The sequence below is a fragment of the Aphelocoma coerulescens genome, chromosome 9 (assembly GCF_041296385.1).
Source record: "Aphelocoma coerulescens isolate FSJ_1873_10779 chromosome 9, UR_Acoe_1.0, whole genome shotgun sequence".
NCBI classification, from domain to species: Eukaryota; Metazoa; Chordata; class Aves; order Passeriformes; family Corvidae; genus Aphelocoma; species Aphelocoma coerulescens.
The window spans coordinates 16,504,606-16,521,407 of NC_091023.1; the positions used below are offsets into that span (position 1 = coordinate 16,504,606).

The 16,802-nt window shown below is 45.0% G+C and overlaps 1 protein-coding gene across 31 annotated transcripts in view; it reads right to left on the bottom strand.

Annotated features, from left to right (window-relative positions):
- LPP (LIM domain containing preferred translocation partner in lipoma) overlaps positions 1 to 16,802 on the bottom strand; it is a 332,937-nt gene that overhangs the window by 233,594 nt on the left and 82,541 nt on the right. For 26 of the 31 annotated variants that reach the window (XM_069024202.1, XM_069024217.1, XM_069024216.1 and 23 more), the window contains one exon: positions 6,978 to 7,042. The exons of 2 other annotated variants lie outside the window; for them this stretch is intronic. The gene's annotated coding sequence lies outside the window, so the exon portion shown is untranslated. Of the gene's footprint in view, positions 1 to 6,977; positions 7,043 to 14,004; positions 14,167 to 14,322; positions 14,482 to 14,971; positions 15,045 to 15,136; positions 15,221 to 16,802 lie in introns of those variants that run through there. 3 more of the 31 variants (XM_069024220.1, XM_069024222.1, XM_069024221.1) reach the window with 3 other exon arrangements.

Consider the following 16,802-nt stretch of genomic DNA (forward strand, 5'->3'; position numbering starts at 1 on the left):
TCTAAGAGCTGATGGCTTTCTACCAGAGCCTGAAACCATTCCTGTGCAAAACCACTACAAGACTGACCCACAAAGAGGGGGAAAGAACTGAGTACCACATACCAACCTTCACCCCACTTTGCATATGCTGCAGCAGCAGCAACTCCAAATATGAATTTTTCAACATTTTGGCAACATGTACTATTCAGCCAGGTACACGCCCACACTCAGAATTATTCAATCAGAACCTTATTTTCCACCCAAATTAATTTCAATATAAAATATTCAATTCAGTCTAATCAGTGGGGCTTAAACATCAGTCAAAATATTTTCTTGAATCTACTCCATCAGTGCCAGAGCAGGAGAACAACCTCTTTAAATAATCTGCCTCCAAAGGCAGGTACTGACTTTTCAGTTGTGTTATTATTTTTTTAACAGAAGTAACATTAAAAATATTGCTACTTTTCAGCCAGCGCTGGGGAAGGATGGAAAGGGAGTGAAGGCCTGCTGCAGAATCACACGGCCAATCTTAGTATCACTTCATTTTCAAATGAGGAATTTGGTAGTAAACAACCTTTTCCTTGTACACAAACATTTTTAATTTCATGCCCTGCTAATCATACATCTGTTAGAGCTCCTTTTCCATCCATTGCACTAACGATAATAAAAGAAAAATCATCGCACTAACAACGTGGTTTGTCTAAAATGAAAATTGAGTAATAATCAATGTTCCTCTGTGGGATGAGGAAACGCAGCAGCACTGGCCCAATGGAGGTGACAAAGACATGGTTTGAAAAGTGATGCCTTCACACACACCTCACCAGAGGCCCTTGCTGCTGGCAGGCCCTCTGCACCCCATTGTTTGTGTAAGAGCCCTTTTGGGACCGGTTCACACGACAGCTTCTCTCAGGCTTCCTGGTGGTCCACACCAGGCACCACCACCAGCAAAGCCTCTCCTGCTGTCGTTGCCTCGCTCACCAGCACCTCCTTCCCCTGCTTTCTTTCCCTGTTTTTTCCTCGCCTCCTCTATCAGCAGGATATTAATGTGACAAATGCTAAGCACTGCCCTCATCTTCCCAGATCTCCTTCCAGCAGTGAGACCCAGTGGGCCTCAGCGTGACTTCAGATGTGTGCAGTGCCTTTACCTGGGCCTTCCACACACCAGAGCTAGCTGATGTGCTGCTCAAAAGTGCACTTAAATATGTGACCACACCCCTGAAAAACTATTTCTTATCATGTCTTCAGTAGCATTAGTGAAAGTGTTGAGATTGTTATTTAATAGACAAGCCCAGATGAAATTCCAAGTTAATCAGGCCCCCAGAAACACCCACAATCGAGACCATCTGATTTGGTCTTAGAAATAACTTTTTTATGATAAGACACCAGAATGAGCTGCTTAGAGAAACTGTGGATGCACCATTACTGGGAGTGTTCAAAACCAGGTTGGACTGGGCTTGGAACAACTTGATCTAGTGGAAGGTGTCTCTGTCCATGGCAGGGGAATTCAAACTAAAGGGTCTTCAAAGTTCCCTTCCACCCTAAACCTTTCTAAGGCTTTTTGATTCTAAGATTTACTGTCTTGCACTGCCCACACTCCTCTTTTCTAGACTGCTGACACACAGCTTTTGCCTTTTTAGACTCCTCATATTCCCATAGCTGTGCTGGGCCAATTCCAACTCAGAAATATTGCACTTGTAAGACCTACGCAACGGTAACTGAGAGTTTTAACAAGCAATAAGAATTCATCTGAAGCCTCAGGCAATGTGGCACAAAGACATTCTGGGCAGAGGTACGCGACTCTGCTACACCTGGGACTCCTCTCTGGCCTCCCGTCCTCACATTAGCATGCTGAACCCTCTGCTCCTTCCAGAGGCTGTTTTCTAAAGCACGATTATCTACATAAGCTCTACCTTGTCTTTGCCAGAAGTGCAGTTGTTTGACTAATCAGCTTTAAGGAGACTTGTGAGTTAACTAATATCAATTAATTACTCCCATTTTGCAGATAAGCAAACAAAAGAATAAAAAATCCAAAGTATTTTAGTCTAAATTACTGGAAGGGAAATCAGAGCCCAAACCCACTCCTTGACCTGGGTCCAGAGTAATCAAAGGCTTTCTTTGGGAGAGGACCTTTGCATCCCCAGCCCCCTGCCTCCTCCTCAAGTAGCAACACCAGCCCTGCGCTGCACAACCAGCCCTTCAGCTCATCGAGGATGCACAGGCAGCCTCGAGTTCTTTATTTCACTTGTGCCTTCATGCTAAAGCTACAGGGATTAGAAATGCTACTGTACAAGACAGCTTTTTATTACTCAAGAGACAGTTTTAGCCCAGCTGCCCCAAATGCAGTTACTCCAGAGGCATCAGCACTGCTCCACCATGCTCACAAGGGAGACATGATCCAAACCAGGCTGTACCTAAGAGTAGGTGACCATGACCAGCAAGAACACAGGCACTGACACCTCCCTTCTGTCCATAAACAAAAGCCTTCAGCTCTGGATTCTTCTGACCTCTAATCAGAGTGCATTCAGTCAAACTACCTTGTCAGAATTAACAGGGAAAAGGGAGGGGAAAAGAATAAAAAAAGACTTAGTTGAGCACAAGTACTCTTAGACACATTTGATGTAATAGTCATATGATTAACAAACTGTCATATCAAAGTTTTCTGCAAAGTAGGAACACTCTGACAGTTCATATTTTAAAAACTGACATTTTGATTCATTACTGTAAATAGCACTCTGTATTAAATATTGTGACAAGGCGTACAGTGTATTTTTTGAGCTCTATAACATTTAGGAAGTACTGGATTTTTTTAGCTTTTTTTTTTTTTAAGCACATATAGTATCAAAAGCAGTTAAAGCAGAACTCCAAGAAAGCTTCTAGAGGAGAGAATCATGATTTCTGAAATAACCTACTTCTCTGCCGTCATCTCAAGCACTGTTGGGAACTTAGGCCCACAAGGATCTTAATGTACTGTTTGCATAATAAAATAGGGAATTGTCTCTCAGAACAAAAGAGCTATAAGGAAAGTGGCTACTTTGAATAATGTAAAATTACTCACCAGCAAATCATCCTCAAGCTGGAATAAGAGGAAGAGCTCTAAAAGGTGCCGAGTTACCACTCAGAATATCTGAGTGCAGGTTCAAAACCAAGATAAACAATGCAACCTCCAAATGACTGCCCAAGTGTGCATCTCGCTTATCCCCTCAGTCTTTAGCCATGTGTTTTCATCCCCTTCTGCAGCCCAGCGTGGCTGTGCCCATCCCAGACAGAAACAGCAGTCCCTCACTACCAGGGTGGGCAGCAAGGGCTGCCCCATCAGAGCTACCCAGGACTTTGTGGACAGGGGTCCACAGCAGGGCAGCTCACACTCTAGGGATGCTATGAGCCACCAGAACCCACCAGCCAAGACAACTTAATCCCCTTATAGCTTCCTGCCAAGTTCCTCCCTGCTTATGTATCCCTTTCCCTGGATCGCCAGTATCAGGGCAAACAGGACTGGGACCAGAAACAATACTGCCAATGTTCTGCATTTCCTGAAAAGCAAACCACTTGATGGAGAAATTAAAAAATAATAGCCCAAGCTAACACAAAGATCTTGCTAGAGCAGCAGAGGAAAACCAGAGGCTGCCTAGCTGTTTACAAGAAGCTCAGGCATTAGGAGAACTGCAGTCCAGTGCTTTGGAAAGAAAAATGGTTACCATTATCATTGCTTGCACCCAGCTGCAAGTGGAGCTCTGGGCTCAGTCTACTGACAGAATGGATACAGTGCCATAAACACGAGCCCAGAGCCTACCCCGGGATATGATGAGGCTGTCACGCACCCTGACGATGGATCACAGCACTGTTACAACAGAGGCTTGATCTAGCACAGCCTGCCTTTCCCCAGGAGCAGCTACACACCACTCATGTGCTGGAAATCTTGTGGATGTGTCTACATGCCAGCAAGTGTGGCAGTAGTAATGGTCTAGCCAGACATCCAAAACATATTGGCACCACTATAATTTGTCCATTCACCAATATGTTTTCCTAAAAACGCCCATATGCTTTTCCTGCAGTTCCCATATGCTTTTGCAAGGAGAAACAAAAACATTTTGTTAGTCGTGAGCGATTGATCGCCACATATTTCACAGAAGTCAAGTAGAAAAACAAAAACAACAACAAGAAAAAGCAGTCAGATGCTTCCCCCTCCTCCTCCTCTCTGTTCATGGAGGGAACTGTGAAGAGCAGGAAAAAATTCAGCCCACAGCAAAATACACACACCGCTCTTTTTTTTTTTGCACTGCAAGATATTCTAGGAATTACAGGAGGAATCTTCATTAAAAACAAGCTATCAAGGATCTGGCAGCCAGTGGCATTCCAGACAGTAATTCAGCATCGGGTGCTCGGCGCTCACTCGGGTCTCTGCCCCGGGCAGCACAGCCCACAGGAATCCACGCTCCTGGAGACACACTTTAAACAAGCCAGGGGGTGGGAGGACAGGGTGGTAAAGGGGTTACAGCCCTTCCAATTCACCGGGGGGCTCATTTGAGCTCAAGTCTATCTCTCTGTGCAGGTATAAAGCCCCTCTCGTGCGCAGGGCTTCCCAGGGAGGTGCTGCCTTGCCGACGCAAAACCCAAAGCAGCGGGCGGGCGAGGGGAGCGGGCAGGCTCAGTTCAACTGGGAGCAGGCACGTGGGTGTACAAGTATGTGTGTGTCAAGGCTGGAGCATGTGGGAACCGTAGCTGTTTAGTTAAAGACTCATTAAGAAGCAGCAGACCCAGGGCCAACGTTCAAAGAGGAGCAATGCAAAACATTTCTCTGGAGAAAGATTAGCGTGTGTTCTTCTTTACACAAATAAAATTAAAGAGAGAATCATAATATAGACAAATCAATTAACTTCTGAAAAGCCAAGGGCACTGCATGCAAGAGCAGATGAGAGGGGAAAAGCTTTGTTACAGGGCCACCAAAGCAGTGTATAGGCTTTGTTCCCTGGAAAAGTAATTCAGCTATTGCTGCATGAAGTTGTGATGTTAGTCCCAGCTGCATCATGCTCACTGTTACAGGGACACAGCTGCTTCCTTCCCAACATGGCCATACACATACCTATATATATATTATGCACCAAAGGCTGGGGATCATCTTTGTGGAAACTATGGAAAATACCCAAGGGCAGAGGCCAAAAGACTACAGGAGTGCTTGACTCAGTTTCAGCCTAAAAGAAAGCATTTGAGGCTGACTTTCTATTAGAGGATACTCAGAACAGCATGCACCCTTCTATCATAATAAAACTTTCTGTCCCATGTTCTACAGTTCTCCCACAAATTTAACCAGGAATGCTCTTTGCAAAGTTAGTGTTCTCTTGCAATGATCTAATCTCACACCAAACCTAATGAGAGACCAGATGCAACAGGTCAAGAGCCCAATTTTTCACAGAAATGAAGCTGAAAACCCAGTCAAGAGAAGAGAAATCAATCTCTTTCACAGGACACAGAGTAAAAAACCAATTTGTCAGACACAGCTTGCTTGGCAAGATACATTTTATGATATGTTTCTGTCTTGAGAGGAGTTGTAAGCACCTGAAAATCTGACCTCAGCACTCACGAACACATTGATGTTGTTGCTCAAGCACTGACTGGAAAGCAAAACTAATACTGCCTCATTTAGTTAACAAAAGACCATATTTAGTTAATATAATGATGGGCTTCTTCCTAGATTTCCTATTTACAGCAACCCACTGGGATGGTTTATTAAACTTAGCCAGGAAAGATACCAAAGAAAGAGTGAGACTAACAGAAGAGCTGCCATTAATCTTCCATAGCCCAGCAACTGGGAAGATCAGGCCTTGAACCAGATTCTACGTTCTTCCTATTAATCTCCTGTCCTCTACTTATTAATCCCTGGTCTGTCTTTGTCTGTCAACATTTATTAATGGCCCCAACTGTTTGCAGTAAATAGGATACTGAAATCTCATCTCCAGCTAGATGTAATTTACACACACACAAAAAAAAAAAAGCCACAAAAATTAGACCCAAGAAGAGGGTAAAGGAACAAAGGAGGGATGTACGTTGCGTATCAAAAGAGAAGAATGAAAGTGCAATCAAATTCAATGACACAAGAAAGTGAAGATTCACTGTTCCTGATTTTGCCCTGCCACACAGACGTCTCATGGTCCTAAAGTCAGATATCATCACAGCAAATAAAGAATCTCCACTGGTCAAAACCACCAGGGTAGTGGTTCTTTCATTATCCACTTCTCAGCAGGGCTGCACACCATGCTTTCTTCCCCCAGCTGCCACGACTTTGCAGCACCTCCAGCACCCTTCTGTCTCCTGAGGTGGCACAATTGAGAGAGCCTTGAGGACAGACCCACTGCCCTGATACTGGTCCTGTTCTGCAGTCTTACCCTTCCTGCAATCAAACCATTATATCATGGGATGGGCACAAAGCACAGTTTATGTCCTACACATAATCTAGCAAGGGACTCCTACAATACTTTGGGGTGGTTCATCATGGTGATCCTTAAGTCACAGCTAAATATCTCCAGTGAATTTGACAGAACTGGCAATTCTGAAGAATTAATTAATTTGTTCCTCACATTAATTTCTATTTGTTCAATGAAATACAGTTAGATTCAGCTAATAACACAGCCAGGTCTCCATCACCAGCTGGGAGCATCTACAGCCCGCAGAGAGCCACATCATGGATGGGGAACGACTTCAGTTCCACAAGCAGGAAAGCTTTGTTCAAAAAAGAGGCCAAAGCAACATGACCCACAGGACCGAGCAATTGTTCCCATGCAACATCCCCATTTGCAGAAGGGCCTGCATGTTTGCTCCTTCCAAACTTGGGCCCAAAAACAGTAAAACCACCTCAAGTCTCCTGGGCAGGCTGGCCTCCCACCACCCCAGGCTTCAGAGAAATTCCCATCAGTTGCTGAATGACTGAACATGGTACCAAGGTCTTCCCACTCTCCCTGAACTCAGCAGTTGGCAAAAGCCCTGGGAGTTGATCCATTCCTCACCTGGAAGCAAGGCAGCCCAGTCAGGCACCTGGTCAGATGTACAGACAGGCTCTTCCAAGAGACTTCTGTGGGTGCAAACAGAAAGGTCAGAATCAACACTTTGCTCATCGTAAAAGCAGAAAGTAAATCAAGCTGGCTGTAACACCTCGCCAAGAAAACAGCCCCAAAAGGGCATGTAAGGCCAGCTACCCTCCTGTACAGAGCAGAACATCGCTTTTTTCCCTCCCCTCTGACACAACTCATGTGTAGGTCTGTCCCTGTTTTGACCCATATATGGGTTTTCACACATTGGCAGCACAGATTACATCTGAGCAAGTGTTGGAGTAGCTGAGGTTTATTTGGAAGAGAAGCTACTTGTTTTAAATCACTGCAGAGCTGGTGAAAGGCACTGACGTAAGGGCTGCAGGTAACAAAGTCTCTTTCAAAGCCTGACCAGACGCCCTTCTGCCCCTCATGCTTAAAGGGCCTCTTCTTCCCAAGCCTCAGCCACCGCTCAGGCCAAGGGTGAGTCACTCCCACAGCATTGTGGCTTTGCCATGTGAGCATCAAGGAGCACCAAAGCAGAGATGGGATGCATTAAACACACAGTCATTGTGGAAAAAGAGTCACAGTGGGACAGTCCAAACCCTACCTCCACCTCCAGCCCTGGTTTCCTTTCTGGGTGCCTCCAAAGACATCCAATCGAAGAGAAAACACAGCTTTTTTAAGTTACCACAAGCTTTTTACAACCAGCAGTCTTTAATACTTTGAGCTTATTGATATCTGAGCTTACTCTGATGTTTCCTATTTCCTTTAATCTCAGTCCTGGAGAAGAAATGAGCAAATTTTAAAAATACTAGGGATGATTAGTGAAAGGTCCACCTCAGCCTACCCCAGGTCTCCTACTACCATGCTCCTAGCATCACCAGATGACCCCCAGCTCCTCCTAATTGCATCCTCACCCCTATTTTCCTGAGATCAGCCAAGGATTAAAAGTCATTAAAGAGAAGGAGAGACAATCTAGCCAGCTGCATATATTACTTTTTTAACGAAGCCAGGCTAAAACTCATTAGCCCCACCATCAGCTGTCTTGTTCAGGAGAACCAGGTCTGGCAGGGCAGCAGCTTTGCCCTCCTGGTCTGTGGTGAAGAAAGGGGAGCAGAATTTCAGCAGTTGCTTCAGATCCACAGTGAAGCACAAAAAGCAGAGAAAAATTTGTGGAGAACCTGCCCACACAGACACTGGATATTCTTTTCATATTTGCCATGACAAAAAATTCACGTTAACATTTTTGCAAGCACTGTAAGCCTGTATCAAGTATCAGCAAAGAGGCAGACAGGTGTCCTGACCACAGAGGAGACAGCATATGCAAACAGTTTGGAATTTATTACTTTTATTTTTTAAAGGGTGAAGCACATCCCAGGGATTTTTCTGTGCATGATACATTTTCTGCTCCCTGTTTGATGTTGCTTTCAGACTTCAGACTTCAAATAGCTAACACTAACCTATGTCTCAAGCCTGCTTTAAACTGATGCCCCTTATGTGACCAGAAATTAATGCATGGTGAATCACTTATGCCACACACAGTGAGGGTGATGAGCAGTGGTCCATGTCTCCTGACTGCTGCACAGACACGGATAAGTTGGGAGAAAGGAGATCCCAGCTCTCTCTACATCACAGCCAGATAACTCAGCACAGTACCTTTGCATTTTTGGAGTTGAGAGCACAAGCTCCAGGTCAACAGCCCAACCACAAGTCAGAGAGAACAACCCAAGCACTGGCATTTTCTGTGAAGTGTGAGAGAGAGAGATGTATAATGCACATAGGCTGCATTTCCACTCTCTCTTGCCTGCCTTTAGGAGATGCTTAAGAGAAGCTGCATTTTAGTTAGTAGCCCCAACCAAGGGAATCTGATCTTGACAGTAAGGGAAAGAGAGCAATACAAAGTTACAGACTTCAGGCTATGTGGGTCCCAGCTCTTTGCTTCTCTGCTGATATTACTACTTCCAGAAATTAAATCAAAACCCCACTTAATTTCACAGAGGCTGCAATTTGCATCCAAAGCACTGCCTAAGCCTCAGTTGTAATAAACAAATACAGCTCCACTGAAATCCAAGGAGTTATTCTGAGTTTGTCTGGTTACAGATCTGCAGATACATAAACATTACAGCTCATCCAACCTCCAGCTAAGTATCTTCTAATAGAAGACCATTATCCTTGTCAGATGGATTGGGATAACTTGTTTAAAGCACTCTTGAATAGTCATTAGGATCATTGGGTTTTGGTGGTTATACTTTAAGAATAAACCCCAGCAGCTATTAAACACTGCAACAAGGCATGTTAACAGTCCACAAACAAAGCTGGAGTGGAAATATAGCTATGGTTTGGGATTTTCATTGGGAAATTGGTAAAATGGAGAGAAGAAAGAAAATACAAAAACTAAACTGAGCTGTGCATACACACTCAGAAATCAACCACATTATTTGACAGGTAATGAATGGAAAAGAAACACGGCGAAGAAGGAAGCAAAATCATGCAATTCTCTCCTCCTTCTGAGCCTTATTAATATTTTGGGTATAGTGCATAGACAAGATGTTGTGCAGCCAAGGAAATACAGATTCATTTTGCTGGCTGTCACTGTACCTAATACCTGACCTCAGGGTGGACTCCTCTCCCTGGAGCCTTCCTCACCTCCTTGTAATAAACCATCCCAGTGGCAAACCTGTGCTGGCCATGCTCCCCAGGAGCAGAGCAGCACTCCTGACCTGTTTTACAGATCTCTGCCCAGGGATAAACACCACTACATCCATGCCATGGACATACCGCTGTCTTCTTTAAAACATCTCACCAAATGAACTGGTTCCCTCCAGCAAAAGGCCACTCTGTCTGCTGTAACCAATCTCCTGTTCAGGTTGCTGCTTTGCCATAGCTTTGCTAATAAAGAAGAATTCTGTTTTGTTTGGGTTTTTTCACTTTTCCTGACCAAATTATACTGCCAAGAATCAATTACAAGCCAAGCCTAAGATAGGGAGAAATGGAAGAGTTACACTTCACATTTTGCAGAAAACACACAAGCATCCCAGGCTCTTCGATGGGATTCAGGCACTAATTATGAAGGGCCATCAACACCTCACCACAAAGAAGTCCCTTTTAGCAGCTCCTCAACCTTCCAGCCTTCTGAAGGGACAGCCCTGACCAGGACAGCTCTGGGTGGGGGGGAACATTTGAGCTATTTTCACATCTGACTTTTACTTCATTCATTTATCCCTCAAGCCAGGGAAGTACTCTGATCCACACGTGTTCAGACACAGATCAGAAGCCAGCACATCGGGCAAGGCAGTGGCACTGCTGGGTCCTGTGCTAAGAGTGGAACAAGGGCACTGTGGTGCCAGCCCCTATCTCACAGCCTTTGGGCTGTAGGGTGGCAGCAGATGGGGGCCACACATCCCAGCTGCTCTTCTGGGCTGGCACATCACCACACTTGCAGGTATGGCTGTCACACCCCCACAGGTGCCTGCACTGACCACAGCTCTCTCCTGGCTCAAAAGAGAAAGGGCAGAGAGCAACACAGACACTCCACACACACCCACCATCAGTGTGTGCACAGGAGTGCTGGGAGACAGGCGTATTTAGACCTCCACAGAGTGCACTACATCGTAATTCCCGTCTTCTCTTCTAGCCCTGGATGCAGCCTTAAAAATCCATAGCTCCAGACAGCTAGCCCACATGCTGCTATTCCAGCTCAGCGGGGAGAGGATGAGCTTAATTTTGCCACTCATATTGGAAGGAACCAAAAAAGAATTTAGTAGTAGTATTTTGTTAAAATCAAAGAAGCACACCCCCAGCAAATGAAAGACAAAACAGAAGAAATGACATGGAGAAACACTCCCTGGTATTGCTTCTGTTACCAAGAGTTGCTTCCAGTTACAACCAAAGCTTAGGGGCAGCAGGAGAGCCATCACAGTCTGCCAGCATCATGCTCCACGGCACTGCCCTCCTGTACCAAAGTGCCACTGAACCTTGAGAGCAGCTCATCTAGGAGAGGGTTATTTGGACATGCTGCTGATGGCTCCTCAGCCCCATTTGCTGAGCTGGATCTGCAGGGACAAACATCCGGGACAACAATCCCACACGTTCCTCTTGCACTGCAAATCAATAGCCAAACCACAAGTACACAGGAGCACCCAGCTCAGCACATCCAGTACCCAAGTAAAGAGCAGCTGCCAGCCCTTCACCCAAGCCCCTACCACACACTGTGTGCAGGTTTGCTCCCTGCTTGACAAGGACCTTCTTTCCACCAGCCAGTGTAGGAGCTTCCCAGAGAGACCAAAGAGAAAGTCAGGCATAGCTCAAATAAGCACCTGGACCTACAAACAACAGATTAAATTCTCAAGCTACAAAACTATGTTTTAGCAAAAGTGCAATTGAACTCCATGTACTTGTTACATTTCTAAATATACTCTGGTTGTCAAGACAACAAAGAGACTGATGGATCTCTAAAGTGTACTGTATCCATTTAATTGTCAGCATTTCAAACTGACTCAAGGAGGGAAAAAAAATGCTGCGTGATAAGTCTAATTGTCATGGTTACCACTGGCTAACCCCATAATAAAAATATATATATTCTGGCTAAATGTGCCAAGCCATGTGAGGAGCAGATGGGAGACATTCTCATTACTGCAACAGCCTCCACTGGAAAACTAAACTTGAGGAAAGATGCGAGAGACTTTACAGAGATCTCAGACACAACAGACACCGTGGGCTGCATCTTCCCAGTCGTTTGGCAACAGTTCCTCAGGCTTTTCCGCTGTGCTTATCCGCCCCAAGCATGTTGGGACAACCCATAGGGCTGGGGCTGTCTCACTTGTGAACATTCTGGTTTGGGGATCTCATCCCTCACCGAAGAAAGCCTGAGATGTGAGTTGTTACTCCTTAAAAGCCTCTGACAACATCTGATGTGCAACCACCTGGGCTTTGCACTCTCACCCTCACCCCCTTGCTCTCCTCTCTCCTGATGGCAATACCCAAGCCCACAGGTACAGCTGTGCCAGGAGCCTGCTACAGCCTGGACCTTCTGCTCCCACGCTGTTAACAGCTAAACCAAGGGCTATGTCAGGCTTGGGGATGAGAAAACAAGTGGAAAGAAACAGGCCACTGCTACAAATACACCAGCCTGAGGCTGAGTTGGCAAGCATCACTGACCCCCAGCCAGCCTCTGCAACCCATCTGATAAGCATGGCTCAGCAGCATGAAGAGCCCCACTGTTCACAGGTGGCCCCTCCTGAAAGAGATGCTTTCCAAAAGGAACCCTCAAGCATTGGCTTTTTACACTTATCACCTCAAAAACAGCATCTGAGTTATCTACCTGGATATACAACAATTGTGGCTTTCCTTCACTGACCAGAACTCATCTGCCTACTCTCAGTTCCCACATTCCTTTCACTAAACCGAAGTTTAAGTTGCAGGAGAAAGGCACCAGTGTCATTCAGGTATGAGAACCAAAGGAAAACAGATTACATTCACCTGTGAGCACTGACTTAAGATTTGGACTCAGTGAGCCTTGTGGGTCCCTTCCAAATCAAAATATTCTGTGATTCTGTGATTTCAATGAAAGGGGAGGTTTCCAATTAGTCTGAAGCTTACCCAACATTTTTGACAGAAGCCATCTCAAAGTTGAATCATCCTTAAAAGTCTCCCCCAAACTGTTGCACTCCTTCACACAGATAAAAGCTCTGCATCTCTGCTGTCAGACACTTTCAGGGAAACCATAAGGTGTTGCCTAAAACCATCTCCAAGAGAGCCACAAAGTAAAATCTGGTTGGAAAACACTGCTTAAGAGAAACACCACTTTCCAGGCGCCTCAAGCAACACATCTGAGTTCATGATATTTTCCCTGGAGCTTGCCCCTGCTCATTACCAACATGAACAATTTCTGAATTCCATATATGAGATTCTCAGTGATGTAAAGTGAACTTTCATGCCTACCAATACAGTCACTGTGTGGTTCATCTCTTGCGCTGCTTCACAGAGTGGTCTGTGCGTGGAGAAGGGCAGTGAACGTCAAAACAGAAGTAGCACAGAAGGGTCATTTCTGGGGCTTCTGTGAGAATTATTTCAAATACTACTTAAATTAGGAGATGAAAAGGAGTCTTGGGCACAAAGAAGCCTATGGTCTAATGAAAGTGAAAGGGACCTAGAGGCAACTGGTTTTTTACAAGTATTTGAGTACACCCAAGCCAATGCAGCATCAGCATTTTGTCCCTACATAATTTCAAAACTAAGCATTACCCATAAGGAACTTCAAAGAGATTACAGTCCTTCTGAAAGCTGCATCCAGATCTTAACTGAGCTGAAATCCCAAACAACCAAAAGCTTAAAATCATGCTTCTATTTCAACACCATGCAGGTGCAAGAACCTAAGTTTGGTTTCCCTGTTAGTGCTCGCCTAAGGCACCACGCTTTTACAGTTATGGCTTTGGGACAACTGTTACATTCTGTACCAATAAAGTATGTGCTCTCTGGAGCAAACTCCCCAGGATGACTCCTTTGCTTTGGCACAAATGGACTCATTTGGTTTAGATAAAAGGATGTTCCCTTGCAGCATTTTCATTTGATTTTTTTTTTTGTAAGATAGAGAAACAGTTAATTTTGCTAAATGAGTTCTCTGTTGCCATGACTTCACTGCAGACAAACACAAAGCCATGAAGCTCCTTTTCCTTGGGCGCTGGTTTTTTTAAACAGGTATTTGATCATCTTGAGTCTCTTCCTTCTTTTCTCAACATCTGGATTCCCAGCAATATCCTGCAGTCAGACAGATACATAATGGCTCCAGCTACTCAGTAAACTACAGAGATATTCCTGCACATACATATCCCCTCACAATCCACCTCTGCCAGCTGTGCCTCTGTGACTCCGCAAGCAGGGCAGCACTGCCTGCAACAGCAGGCAGCAAATCTCTCCAAATGAAACCCTAAATTTATGGGATTAGACCTTGAAAGTCATAATTCCCACACTCCCACAAAGGACCAGCCAGCAGGTGCCTACTCACCATCAAGCCAGGCTGTTGCCCAGGTTTTGCCCCAGTCCAAAACCAGAAGCCAAAAGTCCTTCCACTGCCTCAGTTTCTCCAGTGGATGAAAAAGGCTGCACATGCATCATCTGCCTCCATGGGGTGTTACGACACTGGCTAAGTTAATATTCATGGAGCACACTGGGGATTAAGAGTATTATAGACTTTACTGAGGGAGAGAGCTTTTTCTTTTTTAATGTTTGCATTGAATAGACAGACTAAGTAAAAACAGCATTTGTAGCCTACAGCCATTATCCTAGTAAATGGCTTATTACAGCATGCAGCCTACCAGCTCACCTCCAACCAGTCTCCCTTAAACGCATGTAGGTGGAAGTGCTGCTCATTCCAAAGAACTTTCTTTTTCACTGTGTCTGTCTGATGGAGACTCTGGATAGCTGGGCTCACAAGACAGGGCTTAGGATATAAATACTTCAGTACGAGCTTGTTGTTCAGTACCTATTTACGGCAATCACAGAACAATTAATTACCTCCCATCTAAGACTAATTCCCGTCTCTTCCAAAAAGACTGAAGGGGGGTGAGTTTTGTCTCAAGACTTTCAATTTCCTGATGAGTCACAGCAGACACACTACAATAAGCTCAATACTTCAATCAGACTGTTTCTTATCCAGATATATTCAATACATTACTAAGACGTGGAGTGTGCTATTTTAAGGGCTGATTTCAGGCATTGTATGCATAATGCTCTCTCATCTGAACACGCGCTTCCTCCTGGATGAGGCAGATGTACGTCCTACACCACCATCCCTTCTGCCCCCCTTCTCCCCCAAAAAAATCCTTTAGGTAAATAAACACTGCAAAAGCAGAAAGTAAAGAATTGCACATTTGGTGCACCAATTTCTACAACATGCAGCCCTCTCTCCCACTTCACTAGCTCATTCCCTGCCCTTTGGCAATAAAATAACTTATGTGACAGCAGCATCTGACAAGAAGAAAACATTCGCAGACTGCACGGGTTGCAACAAGTCCACAGCGTCTTGCTTTCTTCGTTCTAGGGCCAAGAATCATACATTTCTTGTTCTGCCCCAAGGAGCAACTCTGCATCCCTGTACCAATCCTCAGCTGTCCCCAGTTCCCACGCCACCCACTCACAAGCTCCCAGGCTCCACGGGGCAGGCAGGAGACACTTTGCCCAACCTCCAGCAACACAGGTTATGGGGATCAGCAGGTGCCCTGTGGACCTCATTATTTACTTAATTTAACAGGCTTAGATATAATTTATTGTGTCAACTGGGCAATTGTTCCCAGCTGGGTCATTTGAGCCTACAACAGGTTGCACTCAGCCTCAGACTGACCACAGCCAGCTGAGAAAACTGCCTCATCCAAGCAGCCTGTGAAGAGCAGAGCCATGGTCACATCTCCCTGGACCATGTGCATGCATAGGTTCTCACAAGCAATGCAGTTAAAGCTCCCAGACACCAACAGCTGCCTAAAAAATGTGTGGCTATGATGACAAATAGGTTAAAGACCATAATGTTTGGGTGACAGACTAGGTACAGGTGACAGACAGCTGTGCTGTTGGTTGTAGAGTTGCTGCTATGCCATCAAGGACATCAGCTGCTCCAAGAGCAGCCACTGCACAGACACCACCTCAAGACTACCCCTGTGCTAATTGCTAACAGCAGTTTTCCCCCAGCACAACTGGACTGTGCAAGCAGTTTCTGCACAAACAGCAGCAGTGCCAGTTTCTGCCAAGCCCATGCTAATTGCAAGTGATTCCAGCTCAAATGCTCTGAAGTCAGAAAGTATTTAGGTGACATGTAACCAAGGTGTCACATTTGTCCCACCAGCTCTCCTGTGGTGAATGAACCAACCATCAGCTGTGAAGATCTGTCACAGCCTCTTCTCTTTCCTCCTCCTTGGAAAAACTTTCATGTTAATCCTTATTTTATGCCAACAAAAATGCAGAGCATTTTCAATCCTCGCAATGCCCTCAGCCTGTTGATGTAATTGAACTCTCACAGCAGCACAGAGGACATGGTCACCAATATTCCATCCAAGGCAGCAGATCCTTCAAGGCTCAGCAGCTCCTCAGGTGCTACTTTAAAAGTGTCAATGTCTCCTCATTTATGTCAAAACTGGAGGGTACCTTAGGAACATTCAAATAGTTTCACACTCTGTGAAAATGAAAAGGGTGAGTGGAGAAGGATCATTTCACCTGCACTAGCCCAGCTTGGAAGAACCAAGAAAAGAAATAGACTGAGCTGTGGTTTAAGTTTAAAACATGGTAAATATCCTCTTGAGTAGTCTCAGGGCACTTTAAGTAAGGTGAGAATATTCACCTATATTTTATTGATTTCCATTAAATACACTATTATCTCAGTCTGGGTGCTTATGGGACAGGCAGCAGGCTCCACAAGATCTACAGTGACATTCACTTTGAGTTGGAGGTGACAGAGCAACACAACTCTGAGCACACACAATACCCCAGATGGAATCTCAGCATCTCTTCTCTCCATTTTTGAGTACCTGGGCTATCCATTTCTAACCAGAACAGAAACATCTCCTACACTGTGCAGTTTTCCTCTCCCGTGGATGGCAACCAGCTCCCTTGGACAAAGCATCAGAGTCCATGAGCTGATGGCTTTGGCCATGCTGCAGAAGGTGCCAGTGGAGTCAGTGGGTAGTACAAGTAACTTTCTTAAAACTAGTGTTATGAATAAAGAGAAAATATAGGAGCACAAAAAAAAATCCTCAACTTAAAAGGGATAATAAATTATCTTACTGGTTTTTTGGAGAACAATGGCAGTAGCATATG